The 16653-nt window shown below is 41.7% G+C and overlaps 1 protein-coding gene across 6 annotated transcripts in view; it reads right to left on the reverse strand.

Annotated features, from left to right (window-relative positions):
• NKD1 (NKD inhibitor of WNT signaling pathway 1) overlaps window positions 1-16653 on the reverse strand; it is a 371729-nt gene that overhangs the window by 207422 nt on the left and 147654 nt on the right. For 4 of the 6 annotated variants that reach the window (XM_039503847.1, XM_039503842.1, XM_039503843.1 and 1 more), the window contains one exon: window positions 5138-5246. The gene's annotated coding sequence lies outside the window, so the exon portion shown is untranslated. Of the gene's footprint in view, window positions 1-1556; window positions 1637-5137; window positions 5247-16357; window positions 16395-16653 lie in introns of those variants that run through there. The other 2 variants (XM_039503846.1, XM_039503845.1) reach the window with 2 other exon arrangements.

Consider the following 16653-nt stretch of genomic DNA (forward strand, 5'->3'; position numbering starts at 1 on the left):
TCCTCAAAGCTATTTCCATGGGAGTTAGGTACCTAAAGATCTATGAGGATCTGGTCTAAGACCCTTTTACTATTCTGGAATTTGATACGTACCTGTGAACTAAGGACCTGATTTCCAGAAGTGAACACCCACTGAGATCAAATGGAGCTGTGAGTACTCAGCACTTCTGAAAATCAGGCCCTTTACGCAAAAAATAAAACAAACAATGGTATAAAATCTTGGGCCAAATGCTACCCTCAGCTGTAGCACAACTCCTTTGATTTCCATAGGGTGAAAGTGGAGTGCAGAATGTCACTCAGTGACTATTGAAATCTCTGTACTGTTCTCAGCACATACCACAGTTGTCTCTCAATTACAGTTTGGTGTAAGCTGATGGAATGGTTCAGCAACAAAAGACAGTCTAAGCCAGCACAGTCTGTTGCTCCATATTCATTCTTGAGGGTTAGAGAATGGTCTTTACAACGAGAAAACAAGACAGCTCAGTATACCAAGGAAAGCGCCACAGCTAATGGGTCAACCTTGTCCTACAATTCTGGGAGCCTGACTATCTCAGGGCATGTCTACACTGGAGATGGACATGTAATTTCCAGCTCTAGCAGACATACCTGTGCTAGCTGTGATTGAGCTAGCATGCTAAAAATAGAAGTGCAGCTGCAGCAGTGGGAGAAGCTCGCCGCCCTGACTACATGACTAGGATTTTGGAGGGGATCATACTCAAGGAAGCTAGCCCATCCCACTACTTGTACTGGGGCAACTACACTTCAATTTTTAGTGTGCTAGCTCAATCGGTGCTAGCGCAGGTACGTCTAACTGAACTGGAAATTATACCTTCAGCCTGCATGTAGGCATACCGTCAAAGGCAGTCTCCCTCTTGGAGCTCCCAGGCAACCACTCTCATAGATCTTCCCCAGAACAAGGGGAAAGGGGGTGGAGCTGTAGTTAATTCCCCATCAGGGATGTGGTAGTACCCCTAAGCTCCATCACACGTTTTTAGAACATGGGTTTCAGGAAAGAATCCCCTGCCTATGATAGTAGTAGCAGCTAGTTTTAAGGCAGGATTTTGCCTGCTTGGTTTCTCCCATAATGGGAAGAAGGCCCTACAAGAAATCTATTTTTCCTAGGAAAACCCATTTAATACTAGCTGTGAGTAAAATAATCCCTCTTGCTCCCCCTCAGCCATATCAAGAGAGCTGCTGTTAATCAGTTTACTCCAAGGATGCTCTCTTTCAACACTCAGCTCCCTACTCTGTCCTGGGAATTCCTCTCATGTGTGGGGGTGATATGGATGGGGTTAAGAAAGGCAGTCCTTTTTTTCTCTCTTATTTCTTTTAATTGATGTAACATGCTAACTTTACAACCCTCCCCAGAGTAGAAAAGAAGCCATTCTTTCCTCTTTCATTCCCTGATGAAGAGGTTATCTGATTAACTGCATAGTGCAGCATGGCTACAGTTCAGCTAAAGGTGGGAAGTATTAACATCTCCCAATGCAAGATTAACTTTAATTCATTCAAATTTCTCTCTTTCCTTCCACAGCTCATGAAAACAGACACTCTTACCTAATGTGAGCCAGAAGGAAGCAGTTGTTCCTCTTCCCATTTGCTCCAAGCAAGGAACTGAATCAGTTAGCTTCTTCCTGTTAATTGGTTACTATCAGGACCCTGCCAGCCCAACTGGGGCTAATTTGAGGAGATGCAAGTAAACAATCACTAGTTCTCAGGGAATGAGGCAATGTGGATATTCTGCCATATGAAATCTCTGCAGCAGAAGCTAATAGCTTTTCTTCTGGCAGGAGCTTAAAGAGGATAGAGGGGAGGAAATTTGACTCCAGTAAAACCTTCAGAAGCTGCAGTCAATATGTTTTGAAATTTAGGATATTGTAATTGGTATTTATTCATTTATAATAAATATTTTTGTTTAAGCTATTTTACCTGTTTTCTCTGAGTCATTGTTTTGCATGCATGGACCAAGTTACAAATCCCAACAATAAAGGGTATAATAATAAACAATAATAATAATAAATAATAATAATAAAGTTAAAGTTCATGAAAGAATCAATCAATCAGGAAAACTTTATCTGGTAAAGCCAGTAATGTGAAGATTGCTTCTGAAATAGAGGGCCCTTTCTTGCCATCCTCAACCAAACAAAATCTTAGTTCAGGTGGACAGGAGCTTTGCCTGATAAGCAAAGTCAGACTGTATCCCCCAAATCAAATGAGTTGACTACGCAAAAGTATGGTATTTACTATCTTTTTTGCAGAGGGGCCACCATGTTTCTTCACTTATCTTTGCTAAGTTTCCTTGAAAGAGTTATTTCCAATTTTATCATTTAGCTCAGACTTTTTCCCTTAATGGAACATCCACAGACTAACCGGTGCCATAACCAGTTGGTAATATGTGAATAAATAGAGGACTCTCCTGAATGCGCATCAGTTCCAGCAATTCATGCCAAAAAGGCATTTGATCATGTAGAATGGAATTTTCTTTAGGCAGTGCTGAGATGGATGGGCTCTGACACAAGCTTCACAAAATGGATTAAGACTTTTTGCAATAATCTGCAAGCATGTGTGATCACCAAAAAAACAAAATCCTCCCTCTAAGAAAACAAGAGGCTCTAGGGCAGCACTGTCCCCATTCTCTGCCTCTAAGCTTCTTATATGAGCAGCTATTAATGTGCAATAATAATAATTTACATACAGCTAATACAGAGCATAAAACACTAATGGAAGGGTCCTAATAAGTCTAATAAGCAAGAATGTGCAAGTTTAGTTTAATCCTCACCCCTCCTTGTCCATGTATTTAAGATTCCTGCTTCAGTCCCCTTGCAGTTGTGATCATGCTAAAGTTAAAGTAACCAGGGTCTTGTATATAGATGCAAATGTTACTCTACTGATACTATTTTGTTTCATACATAAAATCCTGACACTCCCATCAGTCACACTATAAAAAGAGAAGCAGTTTTGGAGAGTTTTCTGGATGTGGGATGTATATTTGTAAATTTGCACTCCTGGTCTCTCATGTTACTCTAATTATAATGTAACTGTTGCTTCCAGTATGTACACATATATTTAGAGATGTAGGTAGATAAAATTGCTTCTTCCACTTGTAAATTACATTATGCATTCTTATTGCTAGGAATCAAAATGGCTCCAACTAGAGGACTTACTACATTGAATGAGTAGTTAAAAAAGGAGTGTTCTGTTACAATTATAAAATCTATGAAATTGTCCAGCTATATTTCTTACACTTCCTCTGTAAAGTTCCTCAACAAAAATAATGAGCAGCCATTATGGTTTTTGCATATTTATTGTCAGGTTCAGTACAGCCAACCCAATGTTCAAACAGGCACCTTTCAAACACATCCCACTCATGCACTAGGATGCTTAAATCAGCATCCAGAAAGGTTTCTATTTTATATACCATAAGTTCTTATATCACACTTGTCACTGTAGTATTTGAGTGCCTTCCAATAGTGTGATAAGCCACATGACAACACATCTGTCACATGTTTGTTCTCTCATCCGCTCCCCAGATCTGAAGCATGTGCGGTGGTGTTTCCATGTCTGCATAATTGCTGATCAGTGTATCCAAACATGGAATTTGGATGGCCTTTACAAGGTCCATTTTTGAAAACTAGACTAACAGTCTATGGGAAAAGAAGCAATTCAGTTTCTCATAGGCAAGTGAAACAGGCTGAATAATAGAGGGAGCCCATTCTCATCAGGTTAAAAAGTGAAGCTTTACATTCATGCTAAATAGATGTAGAGTAATCAGACCACATTTTTTCTTGGATCAAACTGCTTCTTAATGGCCGAGATGGAATGATTAGAGAGGCAAAATAAAATAAAATAAAATACAAATAAAAAACCTGCACTAGCCTGCAGTATAACTCCTAACCCTCTGGCTCCCTTTAATAGTTTTAGTCTTCTTTGCAATGAATTGGCAGATCAGCTACATACAGTTTCCCTCCATGTTCCAGCAGAGGAGCTGACACGTGGCTTTCCCTCTGTCCCTTCTGTTTCTCTCCATTCTCTGGCTGCTTTGTCCTTTTGGCCTGGTTTCCCCTCCCTTTTTGCATTCTGTTTCTTATTTTTTTCTGCTTTATTTTCTTCTTCATACTCCCTCATTCTCCCAGACTCTGGTAAAACAGAGGGGGGAATGCCCCTTCCTTGGCACCACAAGCTAGGCTGCATGTGCACTCGTGGCGAAGCTGAGTACTACAGAAGAGCATCCTGAGCCATTGGGCTACTGGCTGAGCCCACACTCCTGCTCCTGTGTCTGGCTGCCGTAGAGGCTACTGCCGGAGAAGACAGGTGCCCCCTTTCAAGGAGCTGCATGACACTTCACCTGCAGCTGTCGGTGAATGTTTGAAGGGGAAGACAGGGTGAATCTAGTGGCAGATGGCTCCCTGTTCCCACCATTCCTCTCTGCTTCCTGTTCCTGGGGTGGGATCCAGTAACGAAGAGGTACCTGGCTGCCTGCTCAACACTGTCCCCCAGTAGCCAAAAGCCAGAACTGCAGGCAAATGCCTACAACTCAGCCAAGTGTGTGAGATTCAGACTGAGAGCTGTGGCAATGCACGACAACGCTGCCAAATGCATGCGTGTCAAATGAGGGCCGTGCCATCTGGCAGCCGTGTAGGACCCTAATCTACTCTGGGGCCTCTGAGTACTATAATACAAACAGAAATAAAAACAGAATTTAACAGAACTAGGAGAAATGGTCTCTTTGCTAAAGATTCAGCATACGCTACCCCTTCAGATTAAAGATGAAAATACTTCTTTCAATCATCCAAAAAGTCCTGCAACAAAAACAGGGCGGATGACACTTTGTATTCCCGGTATTTCAAAGGAAAGCAGAAAACAGTCTGAGGTGGTAAGGGCAGGACCTTTCAGGCCTTAAACGTAAAGAAACAAACAAACAAAAAAAGGACCCCACCCTCCCCCAACATTTGTTCCTTTGCAGGTCCCCCTTAAACAGATTGACTCTCCCCTCCCCCTACAAAAAGAAAATATGCTGTTTAAACAAACAACAGATGTTGCCTAAGCTTACTGTATGTTAAGTGCATACTAAAAACATATGTTGTTTTCTTCTACCTTAGCCATATGCCCCCCGTTCCCCATCCCTCACAATCACTCACTTTGGTTCCTTTTGTGTAATTTTAGGTGTCCTGGTGCGTGTGTGTACACACATGTGCTCTTCTCATTTTGTATATTTTCAGAAAATCCAAGAAGGTTGATTGAATAATCCTAGAAAGTAAACAGTGCAAATGTAAAGGCCTGGGAAACATACAGAAAAACAGAAATCACCCATTTAACACACACACACACACACCCCACCCCCGTAATTGTAACAAGTGTAGGCCACATCTCTAAATATGGATTATTACATAATTGTTGGTTGTAGACCTGTTGGTATTTAGTTTAAAATGAAATTGTAGTTGTCTGCTTGTTGTTGCAATTTATTTTAAAATGTCTATTTTTGATTTATGGTAACTTGGTCCAATTTTTCTAAATTACAACAATTCTGGTCTCAATTTTATTTTAAAATGTTCTGAACTATACACTGCTGCTTCTGGATTCTAAACTGGCTGTTCATTCCTGGTTGACACAACCCGGGTGTTGTCACACATTACTTAATTGTGTCAGAAGTATTAGAGCTAGAATATGGAACTCAGCGAATGCCAGTTTTTAAGGACTGGCCTGGAGGACTCCTGCTGCTATGTCTACACTTGGAAGAATAACCAATGATTGAGGGACAGAAGTTCACAGATCTGGGCAACCTTTTGTGTCTAACTCCAAAACTCACCCTACACTGATATTCCTGCCTACTACATTGACTTAGGCTGAATAATAGAGAATAGAAGAATGTGGCCTTGTATAATTAAATAATGTCACTTGTTGTGCAGTTAATGGGACCATGCTAACTTAAAAGTCATTTGTAAAAATCATTTCCCCCCACTTAGTTATGTTACTAATAATTACCACCTTTGAAACTGCTACATGAATATTTTTTCCAAGTCAGCGTTGTAATTCTACTTGTTTTCAGAGACTAAGGGCTTGGCTACACTTGAGAGTTGCAGCGCTGGGAGTTACAGCGCTGGTCGTACAGCTGTGTAGGGAAAGCGCTGGTGTATGGCCACACTCACAGCTACCAGCGCTGCAGTGTGGCCACATTTGCAGCATTTGCAGCGCTGTTGGGAGTGATGCATTATGGGCAGCTATCCCAGCGTTCAAGTGGCAGCAACGTGCTTTTCAAAAGCTGGGGGTGGGGTGGAGTGTGACAGGGAGCGGGGGGGAGAGAGAGAGAGTGGATTTTTGGAGCCGACACTGTGTATCAGCTCCCTGCCTTGCAAAATCAGAAAATTTTCCCCACCCCTTACTCTTAACTGCAAACAGCCTGCAGACCAGATAAGCAGCTGCTCCAACGGACTCCCTTTCTCCCCTCTGCCCCCGCTGTTTCTATCATCAAGCAAACACTCATCCCCCTGCCTGCCTCATTCACAGCAAGGTAGTGGGTTATCTCATTTGATTGTTCACAGTTACAGATTGATCACAGCAAACAGGAGCTGTGTTTGTTTTTTAGATAAGCAGCTCCTGGAGCCCCGAGTTCACAACAAAACAAAGAGAGGCATCATAACAAAACAAAGAGAGTAATTTAGTTAAAAGCATTCTGGGATATCTCCAATACCCTGGAGGCCAATAACAGTGCTGGTGTGTGGCCACACCTGACGAGCAGCGCTGCATCACCAGCGCTGCACTCGTTATACCCCAAGCAGACCAGGTGTACAGCCAGCGCTGCAGCCAGGGAGTTGCAGCGCTGGATGTGCCTTGCGGGTGTGGACAGTTACTAAGTTGCAGAGCTGGAAAGCCTCCACCAGGGCTGCAACTCTCAAGTGTAGCCAAGCCCTAAGTGCAGGACAGACTGAGAGGATTTGTTTACACCACGTGGCACCGTCATGATGACATCAACAGGCTCATGTATTTGTCTGGGTGCCCTCCCTCTAGTTATTCTATAGGAAGAGTGTAAGGAGAACAACAGCTCCAATCTCCGTGCTAGGGATGTGAAGTTACTAAAGGGATTATACTGTCCTAGCATAATCACACAGTTAATAGCGACAACACCCTTCACTGCACACACACACATAATAGCATTTGGGGTGCAGGGTGGGGGGTCCAGCCTGCAAAATATGGAAATAATCTGTATTCTTTGGATTGCTGTCCATATTTAACACAAGACTTTACTGAGCCATATCCATGTTCTGAATGAGTCACCATGATGTAGCTATGCAGCACATATGGATGTATACCATGTAATTTTTACACACTGTTAACAAAAGCTAGAAAAAAATAAATACAGGTTTACACTCTCTGTATGTCAAATGAAATGCTAACAGAAATTATTAACCGTCTATTTTGGAAAGGAAGCCAGACCAAACCCCAACATCTCAGCAAGGACTAGCCACACACAAGTGTATAGCAAGAAGTGCAGTCTTAACAAAAACCAAGGCCCTGCGTACTATGGGAAACTTTCAACCCAAACAATGGGGTAAGATCCCTGGGAGTTATGATACAGTGCTAAACAATCGCTAAGGCCCAAACGCACCATAGCACTGAAGCGTGTGCTTAACTTTAAGTATGTATTTCCATTCACTTCAATGGGAATCACGCATGTGCTTAAGTGCTTTGCTGAATCAGGGCCTAACTGGTGTACATAAAGCCTTGACAACCACATCACCATATTCGCTATATGTCTTTATGAATAGTCTACAGCAGTGGCTCTCAACCTTTCCAGACTACCCCTTTCAGGAGTCTGATTTGCCTCACTTAAAAACGACTTGCTTACAAAATCAGACATACAAATACAAAAGTGTCACAGGTCACTGTTATTGAAAAATTGCTTATTTTCTCATGGTTACCATATAATCAGGGCCGGTTCCAGACCCCAGCGCGCCAAGCAGGCGCGTGGGGCGGCATTGTCGGGGCAGGGCGGCATTTGGCTCCGGCGGACCTTCCGCAGTCATGCCTGCGGGAGGTCCACCGGAGCCCGGGACGAGCGGACCTGCTGCAGGCATGAGTGCGGAGGGTCCCCTCTTCCCGCGGCTCCGCTTGAGCTCCCGCAGGCATGACTGCGGCGGGCGCGCTGGTCCCGCGGCTCGGACGGAGCTCCCGCAGGCATGCCTGCGGATGCTCCACCGGAGCCGCGAACCAGCGCACCCGCCGCAGACACTTCTGCCCCGGCCGCGGGACCGGGGAAGGGCGGCGAAACACGCCGCCCTGCTTGGGGCGCCGTAATTTATAGAGCCGCCCCTGCATATAATTATAAAATAAATCAATTGACTATAAATATTGTACTTACATTTGAGTGTATAGTATATGCTGCAGTATAAATAAATCATTGTATGAAATTTTAGTTTGTTCTGATTTCACTACTGCTTTTTATGTAGCCTGTTGTAAAACTATGCAAATACCTAGATAATGTACCCCCTGGAAGACCTCTGCGTACCCCCAGGGATAGGCATATCCCAGGTTGAGAACCACTGGTCTATAGGATTTTCACCAGCTTCCTCATTAACAATGTATGGAATAATACCTAGCTCTTATATAGTGCTTTTCATCCATTCAGCTCAAAGTGTTTTAAAAGGAGGTCAGTTTCTGGTATTATTCAAAAAAATATCACAGTGCCTTCATCGTTTATCTCATACTGCCATACACTCAGTGATATGAAAAAACTAAGATTTTAAGCACCAGCTGACAGATTAAACACATACCTCCCATTAATGGTGAGAAAAGAGAAGGTTGGTCAAGAAATTTGATGGGAACGGACTCTCCCATATCATTTCTACACAGATCAATATTTGACATGTAGAGCACGGATCACAGCCACTTTAATGTTTTACTCTTTAATGCGTGTTCATTTCTGATAGCAAAATTTAGGACCCAACCTGAACTGATTTGCACAATGAGACTCAGTTCATTTAGGCCTTGATCCTGCAAAAACGTAGCATGTGCCTAACTTTATACCATAGTTAGTGCCACTAAAGTCAACAGACCTACTCACATTGGGCAGTGCTAAGCACATGTGTAATTAATTTCTTACAGAGGTCCTCTTTTTCATTTCCTGCCCCATGGGAACCAGACCTCTTTCCAGTGCTGTTTCCTCTCCATTTAATCACTTCTTGCACTTTGAAGCATAGTCCCCAGCTGTACAGTACTAGATGGCCTCCTGGAGGAAATTCCAGGTGCCGTTAGGGTCACATAGCTATGCTGCACTGAAGAGGTTTCCTCAGATATTTGATTGGTGGGCCACCATTACATGCTTGGAAACTGAAAATCCAGAACAGATTTTCCTTTACTTCTGATACAGCTGTAACACATCTCACTCTATTGCAGACTTGATGGTCTGTGGCTTATCTGTCTCTTCCATGATTTACGGTCATCTTTTCTCTCTTTCACCATCTTTATTCAGGTTCCTTTGAAGACCTAAAGGTGAATGGGCTCAAAGCCAGCCTTTGAATCCCAAGTAAGCTTCATTCGAATAAAGCCAGCCCAGAACCGAACTATCTAGCGGTTTCTCAGATCTGCCTCTCAGTCCTCCTCCACATTTAATTCTATGCTAAATTTGTTACATTCTACAGGAGACAAATAGAAATCCTGTGAAACCACTTGTTAAATCACCAGCCACAAAACTCTTTCATTCTTCCCTGCTCCCAAAATGGGAAATTTCCCTACAAAATCAGTTTTGCCTGTGGCCCAAGACGGGCTAGATTCATAGAGTTTAAGGCCAGAAGGGACAATTAGATCTCTTGTATATCACAGGCCATTAATTTTAACCCAACTACCCCTAAAGCCCTCAAAACTTGTTGGCCTACAGCATATCATCTTTATTTGAAGACTTCAAGAGATAGAGAATCCACCGCTTCTCTGGGTAATTTTCACCAATTAGTCACTAGCGCTTGTAAACACTTGTGCCTAATTTCCAGTTTGAATTTGTCTGGCTTCAGCTTCCAGTCATTGGTTCTTGTTATACCTTTCTCCATGAGATTCAAAAGCCTAGTATTTCCTCCCTGAGAAGGTATTTATACACTAATTAAATCACCTCAATCTTCTTTTTGATAAATGCTACAGGATTGAGATCCTTAAATCTCAGCACTGTAAGGCGTTTTCTCCAGACCACTGATAATTTTTGCAGCTCTTTTCTGCACCTTCCCCAGTTTTCAACATTCTTTTAAAAATCTTTATACCACAACTGTACACGGCATTCTGATATCGACCTCATGTTCTCACCGATACCACAAACAGTCATAGACTAGTGGCAGGTTTGAGGTCTGATGGTTTGTGACCCATCAGGGCTATAAATTGGTGTGATACACACTGGAAAAAGGAAAGTCCTAGGCTTTCCAATAGGTACAGTACTTGCTTTTAGCGCTGATAGAGCCTCAGATACCTGATCTTACAAATCACAACATTATCATGGCATTGAACATTAAAGATTGTGAGGAACAGAAATACTATGATAATGTGGTCCATGTAGGTACTCTAGAATAACTTATCTATCTTTAAGAGGGATCTCAAATATTAGTGGCCATTTCTTTCTACCACCAATATCTGAGAATTAGATTCATGGTCCTAAGAAACCTTCAAAGGGAAAAGTGTATTTAAAAATATACCTAGCAACTGCTTAAAACTCTCTAAAACATTTAAAAATAGTTATTCTGCAAAATATATTGCCTGTAAATCATGCACAATGGTCTAGTTTGTGGTGACACATATTCATTTGAAACTCATGCTCATAAAACATATCTACCCCACCACAGCTATATGTAGAATTTCTATTACAATGAGAAAAAAGAATGAGGAGTACTTGTGGCACCTTGGAGACTAACAAATTTATTTGAGCATAAGCTTTCGTGGGCTAAAACCCACTTCATCAGATGCAATTTCTTCCTTGATTTCTTAGTCCCTAACAACTTTAGGACAATCAAGCCAGTGACTGGGTGGACCATGAAAAACTCAACCCATCACCTCCAGATTTTCTCTCTCTTAATCTTATATCAGCCCTGTTTTAGGGTGAATTGTGGCAGAAGAGAAAGAAATCACTGTACAGCTAGGATATTATGTTCAGAGTTTCATACATATATATTATCCTGCAAGAATCATACCTTCTTTTGAGGCATGTATACTAAAACTTTAAAGTATTGACTTTGAAAGTGTCAAAATATATCCACTTCTTGTACAATTTTTCTTCAGAAGAAAAAGTAATGTGATGGGCCATTAACTGCAACACAAAACTGCCAGGTGTGCAGGGAAGGAAGCTGTAGAATTCTCAAGATTTCTCCTAGGCAGTTTTTCAGGATCTGTCCTGTTTTGAAAAGATGCTTAACACAACATTCATCTTTTGCTCTCTCTCATAGTCCAGGAACGGACAAATTCCTAAATCCACCAAATAAGTCTTTCAGATCCAGAGCCTGCTGACTTGAGTAGGCTTTACTCACCTGAGCAGTCCCATTGATTTAAACTGCCTACATAAAGTCTACCTGTGATAGTCAAGATTTGTATAAGAATTTGTGTGAGAATTCTCTCTGCCAGAGTTTTAGCATCTGAAAATGTAGATATTGTTCTCAGTTAAGACAATAATGAAAGCACACAAGAGTGGGTATAGCCTAAGAGGGACATTTCAGTTTGTATTTACATTGACTTGATCATCTCATTGATTCTTTGTGCTTCCCCCATCAGTTTGTTTTATCCACTTGTTATCTACATAGTCACACTTCGATTGTACGATCTTTGGGATAAGGAGTATTCATTCCTTTGTTACATGTTCATACAGCACCTAACATTATGAGGCCCTTATAATATCTATGACTATTCCAAACACTGGATCAATTTATAAAATCTTTGGAAGTGACCATCAGCCTGGATGTAACAGAACCAGTGCTAAAAGTCCTCTCTACCCTCCCCTTTTTTCACATACTTACTTCATTCTAGTACAGCAGATGTCAGGCTTTTGGGTATAAATTCTGCAGTTTAATTACGGAGGGACAGTTACATAACCAACTATTATAGGCAGAAAACAGTGTTTGCACTCTGAAAGGGGGCAAACAGGTTTACCACAATACAGACACCTCCCGACTTAGGCAATTGTTCCGTTCCAGAAAGCCTTGCGTAACTCGAATTTTGTGTAAGCCGGAAACATATACCTGTATATTACGCAAAAATTTCCGCAACTCAAAAATCCTATTTCTGGCTTATGGAACTTTTTCCGTGAGTGCGAATTTGCGTAAGTCAGGTCTTGCATAACCCGGGGAGCGTCTGCATCTCTTGATAGTGTTTTTGCTCTCATCCTGGATGGGTAGCCCAACTAATTTCTATTCCTTCACCTATTTGTGGGTACCTGATCTCTTTGGAAATCATTGTATCTTTACTAAAACAATGTAATGTTAGTGTTTTAAGCTTCTTTTTCACATTTCATTATAGGAAATGACAAACGTACAAATCACACATGATATAAGATATTACTTTGCCTGCCTGCTATGTTAATTGCAATGCATCAACATCCAGTTTGCTTGCACTGTGGCAAATAGGAAAGCCTTATTTAGCATGCACATCTCCTTTGGCAGCATTGCTGAAGTGTTGGGGAACAAAAACTCCCTGCTGGCACGCAGTGATAGGAGTTGACCAGCACATTCACTCTGCAAAACACTCAACACTCAGCTATTTCCCATTCAATGCAAGGCACACTTTAAACAGCTCAAAGGCAACTTTTAAAGGAGCCCACAAAGGAATCTGTATTGAGAAATGCCATCCTTCAACATTAAGATCAACAATGCGTAGGGACAAGATAGCCAGGTATCACCCTTTCATGCAGATATATTTTATGGCACCTCAGGTGTCAGTAACTCTGCAGTTTGAAAGTGGTTGAGTGCAGGGTTTACATTCACAGGAGAATGTTTCCATCCAGATAACAAGTTAGCCTAAGGAAACAGAATTGTCTGTAAACAAACCACAATAGCTAAGCGGAAAGTGATGGACAGATGAAAGATGGGCTATGAGCTACATGAAGTTTTCATACATCCGATGTGTCATTCAAGGTGTGTGGTGACATGCCCCTGGTCTTCCCTTCTGGTACAACTTGGCTTCCAACCATCCAGTCAATATCACACTGTCTCATGCTAATCAGAAGTCAACAATATCTTTGGAAATAACAAGAGGAAACATGACAACAAGGAAACCTAGAGATTTTGTAGATTTCTGCCATAAACCTCTCCACCTGCTGCATGAAGAAGCAAGAGAGAGTTTTACCATGCAACTGAAATGCCTATGTAATGTTTAGTTACCATTGCACTGTGAAAACCAGTGTTTCCTATTTTAAAATAGTTACATAAATGGAGGCTTGACCCACACACTTCAGAATGTAGCACTTTAATCTGAACCCACAGAGTTAAGTTCCCATAATCACGGAGTGAAAAGTTTTAATTAGTATTGAGTGTTCAGATTTCAACCTACTCTGCAGGGACTGAGCAATGCCTCTCATTCAATGATTAGTGAGTTGTGATCATCTCTCTTAAAAGCCCGTAAATAAATATGTCTATGGAAAGTGGTCTGGAAAACTCAAGCACAAAGAAAGAAAGAAAGAAAGAAAAGTGTTTGGAGATTCTCAAATCTTATCTTTGCCATTATCATAATAATATGAATGTGTAGCTTAACTTTTTAAAAAAATCAACTTAGGAAATAAAAGATAAATTTGCAGGACTAGAGGCTCAGAGAATTGGCAAAGGCCAATTTAAAGAAGTCAGCTATTTAAACATAAAACTTTAAATAAAAATATACATTATATACAATTTATTTTGAAATGTATGGAAAATTATATTGTGGAGGCTGGAAAGAAGCTGAGGTTAGGGAAAAAAAGACAAAAGCCATTAATTTTTCATTTAAACCTTTAGCAAAAAGCTACAACAGTTGCAGGATAACAAGGTTAGCAGCTGGGAGGAACATGAAAGACATAACTTGTTACCAGACCAGCTCTACAAAGTCCATTCCCAGCAGCAGAAAACTTTCTTGGTTTCCAAAACCTAAAAAGGAAAAAAGTTTTTTTCCCTTACAAAACTTTATGCCTTTTTAAAAGTTCCTTAAAAGTTTAAGAAATATGACTTTTCTTGCAAAATTCTCAATAAATAAACCTAACAATTTTGCACAGTTCTCATCTGAAGCATCGACTTAAGTTTATCCACACACAACAGTTGTACTGCTTTAACCACACCAGAATAATTAAAGTGGTACAACTCCGACCCCCCCACAACCAGCGCTGCAATCGCTACACCCCAACCTGGCCAGGTGTACAGCCAGCGCTGCAGCCAGGGAGTTGCAGCGCTGGTTGTGCCAGTGTGGTGTGTGTGGTGTGCAGCGCTGGAAAGCCTGGAAGCCGCTGCGCGCAAGTGAAGCCCTTAGTGTGGATGCAGTTATATTGATACAAAGGTGCTTATACTGGTACAATTTACTCCCCTAAAGAAAGTGGAATAAGATATTCAGGATAAGGGTCATTTATACAGGTATAACTACAATTTCACTGGGGCTATACCAGTATAATTATATCAGTAAAAAAATCATAGCCCTAACTTAAATAGTTATACCGTGCCTAGAGACCCATATCAGAGATCAGGGCCTCACTGTGCTAGGTCCTGTAAACACTTAACACAAAAAGAGGGAGAAATAAAGAGAAGTTTGCATCCAGAGCCAGATTCCACAACACTGGGGACAATAAAACCAGTGCCCTTAAAGCCCCAGGGGGAAGTAGAAGGGGTGGCCAAAGCACACTTTGCTCCAGCTACTCTGCACTGCTCCAATGCCCCATAAAACCAACCTTATACAGCTTACATCCATTCTGGGGCTGCTCTCAGTGGGCCCTAAGAGGTCCTTGTTCAGGGTAAAACATGGGTGGTACCAAGGGACTTAAAGGCACCCTTGTTCCCAGGTATTTTTCTGAGCCCAGCGAATACGGCTCATATATATGGCGGTCCCAAGGCCTCTTGAGATGAAAGCGCAAGTGACAACACAGCTGGGGAGCGTTTTCACCGTGCCCGTTTATTTACAGCTACATAAAGGAACAGAAAGAGGAAGATGAGCTACTAACCAAACCTAAGATTTTATAGATAAACTCAGCTTAAATACTGACACACTTATGAATTCACACACCAATTCTGAAAATGCTGATACTACAGACATGCTGTTTCTTTCAATATTTCTCTGTTCTCTTATGGCATTCACATAGATACATGCTTGCCCCAACAAGTGCCAGGTTACAGATAAGTTACCTGTCACTTATCACTTGCTCTCATTCTGTGAAGTAAATGTGCCAGCCCTCGCAGGAGCAGGGATCGTGAAGGGAACAGACACTGGCTGCAGCCCCCTGGAAGAGTCCCGGCTGCCTAGGATCTCACAGGCAGCACGCAATAGCTGCTTGCCTGTTACACCACTTTCCAAGAAGGTACAGCATAACACTACCCTCCCATCACTGCTGGCCGTCCCTCTGTCTCCAACACCCCTGGAACAATAGGATGGAGAAGGAACTAAGCCCTACATTGGGATTGTGGCCAGATCCTATGCAGGGATGTAAGTGGCAGGGGAGAGGGGAAATATCTTTGATACCCTCACATAGTCTGACTAGACTCTGGTCCATGTAACCTAATGTCTGGTAATAATCAATTCCATTGCACAGCTACATCAACTTGTATCTGAAGATCTCCATTTAAAGGTGCTTTAAAAATACTGTGCTTTACACAGCATTTCCATGTGGAAGTTTTACGTTGATTATAAACCCAGGGAAACTGTGGCATGGCAGTTGAGGGTCAGATTTGCAGAAGTACTGAGCAGCTACAACTCTAACCAGGCCATAAATGATTTGCTCAAAGTCACACAACAGGCCAGAGGCAGAGCTAGGAATGAAACCACTTCATGCTGCTAGCCAATTTCTTGCTCTAACCACTAGACATCACTGCCTTTGCAGTATTTCAGTATTTAAAAAGCAACTATTTACCAGTGACAGGAAAACAGATGCTGGATGTTTTTGCATTTATTACAGAAAAAAGTTCTTTAAAGTTTCTCCTTTAGTAACAACAACGAATTAAACTTACAAACAAAGCAAAGCTGTTTCTTCCTGATATAAAAATAACACAAAAAGCCCAAATTTCTTTTGACGAGAGTAGCCCATGAGTCAGAGTTCTAGGGAACAAAGAGCCTAAGTTTCCATCCAAGGAAACTGAAGGAAATTTCTGTTTCCTACAGTAGCACATCAAACATTTCACAGGATCTCTCTGGCCAGGCATGAATCCCTTTGACTTCAACAATGGTTTTGAAATACTCACACAGATGTGAATACCAATGAAAGAGCATGGTTCCTTCCTGGTGGGGAGAAAGAAAGGACTTTATCAGCAAGGGCCCTGCAACTGCTCTGAAGAGGACTGCAACAATATACTTGAGTATTTCTTTTGTTACACACAGCACAGTATAATGGACAATGACATCTCAATGAAGCACACTGGCAATGATTATGCCTCCTTTGAAAAGAGAGGCACATGTGTATGGCAGAGATATATCAAACCATTTAGAAAAATAACCTCTTCCCTCTGCTTAGGGCAGGTATTTTGCTATCTTTATACCA

Source organism: Mauremys reevesii, linkage group 16, assembly GCF_016161935.1.
Source record: "Mauremys reevesii isolate NIE-2019 linkage group 16, ASM1616193v1, whole genome shotgun sequence".
NCBI classification, from domain to species: domain Eukaryota; kingdom Metazoa; phylum Chordata; order Testudines; family Geoemydidae; genus Mauremys; species Mauremys reevesii.